This window comes from Schistocerca serialis, chromosome 1 (assembly GCF_023864345.2).
Source record: "Schistocerca serialis cubense isolate TAMUIC-IGC-003099 chromosome 1, iqSchSeri2.2, whole genome shotgun sequence".
In the NCBI taxonomy this organism is placed as follows: Eukaryota; Metazoa; Arthropoda; class Insecta; order Orthoptera; family Acrididae; genus Schistocerca; species Schistocerca serialis.
The window spans coordinates 449,179,407-449,184,302 of record NC_064638.1 but is presented as its reverse complement, the minus strand read 5'-3'; positions in this window follow the sequence as shown (position 1 = coordinate 449,184,302).

The window sequence follows — 4,896 nt, the reverse complement described above, 5'->3', positions numbered from 1 at the left end:
CGCTGTCGGCCGGGCCCTATATACTCGGGCGGGGCGGCGCCCTCTCGCGACCGGGAAAACCTGTCGCGCCTCACTTGACGTCAATCGGCCATTGTTGCGCCGCTTCTGTGTGCAGCCCGCTCCGCCGCTCTACCCGCAACTGGTGGACGCGGCCAGTGCTTTTGGGCGAACAGAACCGTATCGCCGACGGCTTGGTGAATTATACCATTCCGATAAGAAGGAGCTGTGCGTAGTTTCCTCCCCCATGTCAGTCGACTTTTTGGAAATTACTAGTTATCAATTTAATAAGTCACAGCTGCAAAATACTAACACGAATTCTTTACAGACGAATGGAAGAACTGGTAGAGGCCGACCTCGGGGGAGTTCAGTTTCGATTTCGTAGAAATATTGGAACACGTGAGGCGATACTGACCTTACGACCTATCTTAGAAGAAAGATTAAGGAAAGGCAAAACCTACGGTTCTGGCATTTGTAGACTTAGAGAAAGCTTTTGACAATGCAGACTGGAATACTCTCTTTCATGAAGGTGACAGGGGTAAAATACAGGGAACGAAAGGCTATTTACAATTTGTACAGAAACCAGATGGCAGTTATAAGAGTCGAGGGGCATGAAAGGGAAGCAGTGGTTGGGAAGGGAGTGAGACAGGATTGTAGCCTCTCCTCTATGTTATTAAATCTGTATATTGAGCAAGCAGTAAAGGAAACAAAAGAAAAATTCGGAGTAGTTATTAAAATCCATGGAGCCGGCCGGAATGGCCGAGCGGTTCTAGACGCTACAGTCTGGAACCGCGCGACCGCTACGGTCGCAGGTTCGAATCCTGCCTCGGGCATGGACGTGTGTGATGTCCTTAGGTTAGTTAGGTTTAAGTAGTTCTAAGTTCTACGTGACTGATGACCTCAGAAGTTAAGTCCCATAGTGCTCAGAGCCATTTGAACCAAAATCCATGGAGAAGAAATAAAAACATCGAGGTTCCCCGATGACATTGTAATTCTGTCAGAGACGGCAAAGGACTTGGAAGAGCAGTTGAACGGAATGGACAGTGTCTTGAAAGGAGGATATAAGATGAACACCAGTAAAAGCAAAACGAGGATAATGGAATGTAGTCGAATTAAGTCGGGCGATGCTGAGGGAATTAAATTAGGAAATGAGACACTTAAAGTAGTAAAGGAGTTTTGCTATTTGGGGAGCAAAATAACTGATGATGGTCGAAGTAGAGAAGATATAAAATGTAGACTGCCAATGGCAAGGAAAGCGTTCCTGAAGAAGAGAAATTTGTTATCATAGAAGTCGTTTCTGAAAGTATTTGTATGGAGTGTAGCCATGTATGGAAGTGAAACATGGACGATAGATAGTTTGGACAAGAAGAGAATAGAAGCTTTCGACATGTGGTGCTCCAGAAGAATGCTGAAGATTAGATGGGTAGATCACATAACTAATGAGGAAAAATTGAATAGAACTGGGGAGAAGAGCAGTTTGAGCCACAACTTGACAAGAAGAAGGGACTGATTGGTAGAACATGTTCTGAGGCATCAAGGGATCACAAATTAGCATTGGAGGGCAGCGTGGAGGGTAAAAATCGTAGAGGGAGACCAAGAGATGAATACACTAAGCAGATTCAGAAGAATGTAGGATGCAGCAAGTATTGGGAGATGAAGAAGCTTGCACAGGATAGGGTAGCGTGGAGAACTGCATTAAACCAGTCTCAGGACTGAAGACCACAACAACAACAACAACAGTTACTTCTTACACTGAACTGAGTGGAATGATTTCGCTAATGGTGGAAGCTGTGTAAAATAGTGTGGAAACGTAGCTCATACGGTAAAACAGGTAAAGTCTTTGGCCCAAGTTCGTGACCAAGCTATTAACCTGACTGCAAGTAGAGGGCAACCATTCCTAGTCACGCCTATAGGAAGTAGAGGATGTCGTGTCCATAGCCCAGGCCGCCTTTTACCTCTGGGAAAGACCACTGGAAACAATTACTATAACTTATGCCCTGAGACTATGGCGATTTGCATGCTTCACCTGTGTGCAACGGAATTTCTCCGTACGCCTGCTCTTTATCTCTTGGATACTTACAGGGCCAAACTTCCCATATCAGTTAATTGGGAATATATTTATATACTTATGTATGCACAAAGTAAGCAGCTTAACACGTGTGGAAGGGTGCGACTGTGAGGACATGAGCGAAAGGAAGATTATGCTTGGGGTCACAAAAATCGTGGGAAAGCCATGTGCACACACATACATGGCGGTAGTATCGATTACACAAAGCATAAAAGGGCAGGGCATCGGCGGTGCTGTCATTTTCACTCGGGTAATTCATGTGAAAATGTTCCCAGCGTGATTACGGGCTCACGACGGGAGTTAACAGACTCCGAACGCGAAATTATAGTTGGAGCTAGACGTATGGGACATTCCATTATTCGGAATTTGTAGGGAATTCAGTATTACGAGATCCACAGTGTCAACAGTGCGTCGAGAATACCAACGTTCAGGCATTACTTCTCACCACGGACAACGTTGTGGCCGAAGGCCTTCACTTAACGGAGGAGTGCAGCAGCGCTTGCGTAGAGTTGTCACAGCTAACACACAATCAACACTGCGTGAAATAACCGCAGAAATCGATGTGGGACATACGAAGGACATATATGTTTGGACAGTGAGGCAAAATTTGGCTTTAATGTGTTGTGGCAGCAGATGACCGACGCGTGTGCCTGTGTTAACAGCACGACATTGCCTGTAGCGCCTCTCCTCGGCACGTGACCATGTCGGTTGGACCCTAAACGACTAGAAAACCGTGGCCTGGTCAGATGAGCCTGACTTTAGTTGATAACAGCTCAGGTAGGGTTCGAGTGTTACGCACGAAGCCGTGTTGTCAACCAGGCACACTGCAAGTTCATTGTAGTGTGGGTCTGAGTTTACATGGAATGGACTGGGTTCTCTGGTCCAGCTGAGTCGTTCATTGACTGGAAAAGGTTATGTTCGGTTACTATCAAACCATTCACAGCCATTCATGGACTTCACGTTCCCAAACAACGATGGGATTCTTATGGATGACAATACGCCATGTCAACGGCCCACAATTGCTCGCGACTGGTTCGGAGAGCATTGTGGACAAGTTGAGTGCATGGTTTGGTCACGCAGATCGCCCGACATGAATCCCATTGAAAATACAATACTGGCCATTAAAATTGCTACACCACGAAGATGACGTGCTACAGATGCGAAATTTAACCGATAGGAAAAAGATGCTGTGATAAGCAAATGATTAGCTTTTCAGAGCATTCACACAAGGATGGCGCCGGTGGCGACACCTACAACGTGCTGACATGAGGAAAGTTTCCAACCGATTTCTCATACACAAACAGCAGTTGATCGGCGATGCCTGGTAAAAATTTGTTGTGATGCCTCGAGTAAGGAGGAGAAATGCGTAACATCACGTTTCCGACTTTGAGAAAGGTCGGATTGTATCCTGTCGCGATTGCGGTTCATCGTGTAGCGACATTGCTGCTCGTGTTGGTCGAGATCCAATGAATACGGAACGCCGTGCTGGATCCCAGCGGCCTCGTAAAACTAGCAGTCGAGATGACAGGCATCTTATCCGCATGGCTGTAACGGACCGTGCAGCTACGTCTCGATCCCTGAGTCAACAGATGGAGACGTTTGCAAGACAACAACCATCTGCACGAACAGTTCGACGACTTTTGCAGCAGCATGGACTATCAGCTCGGAGACCATGGCTGCGGTTACCCTTGACGCTGCATCACAGACAGGAGCGCCTGCGATGGTGTACTCAGCGACGAACCTGGTGCACGAATGGCAAAACGTCATTTTTTCGGATGAATCCAAGTTCTGTTTACAGGATTATGATGGTCGCATCCATTTTTGGCGTCATCGCGGTGAACGCACATTAGAAGCGTGTATTCGTCATGGCCATACTGGCGTATCACCCGCTTTGATGGTATGGGGTGCCACTGGTAACACGTCTCGGTCACCTCTTGTTTGCATTGACGACACTTTGAACACTGGACGTTACGTTTCAGATGTGTTACGACCCCTGGCTCTACCCTTCATTCGATCCCTGCGAAACCATACATTTCAGCAGGATAATGCACGACCGCATGTTGCAGGTCCTGTACGGGCCTTTCTGGATACAGAAAATGTTCGACTGCTGCCCTGGCCAGCACATTCTCCAGATCTCTCACCAATTGAAAAGTCTGGTCAATGGTGGCCTAGCAACTGGCTCGTCACAATACGCCAGTCACTACTCTTGATGAACTGTGGTATCATTGAAGCTGCATGGGCAGCTGTACCTGTACACGCCATCCAAGCTCTGTTTGACTCAATTCCCAGGTGTATCATGGCCATTATTACGGCCAGAGGTGGTTGTTCTGGGTACTGATTTCTCAGGATCTATGCTGCCAAATTGCGTGAAAATGTAATCACATGTCAGTTCTAGTATAATATATTTCTCCAATGAATACCAGTTTATCATCTGCATTTCTCCCTGTTGTAGCTATTTTAATGGCCAGTAGTGTATATAGAAATTAACCAGGAGGTCAGTTCGTGTACAAAAACGTGCACCGGCGACACTTTCTCAATTACGGACGGCTATAGAGCCAGCATGACTCAGTATTTCTGTAGAGGACTTCCAATGACTCGTTGAGTCCGACACTGCTGGTAAAAAGGGGCTCCGACACGATACTGGGAAGTAGCCTATGGCTCTTGTCCCCTCATTGTATACGTTTGTCTGAACCTTAATAGTGGTTACTGTTTATTTACAACTTATACGAAATAGATACCTGTTTCGAAGTTTTACTCTCCTTCAGCGTAGTCACAGGCATGGTGCATAACCCGTTGCCAGCGACGTGGAAGTAATAGGGTATCATTAGCAG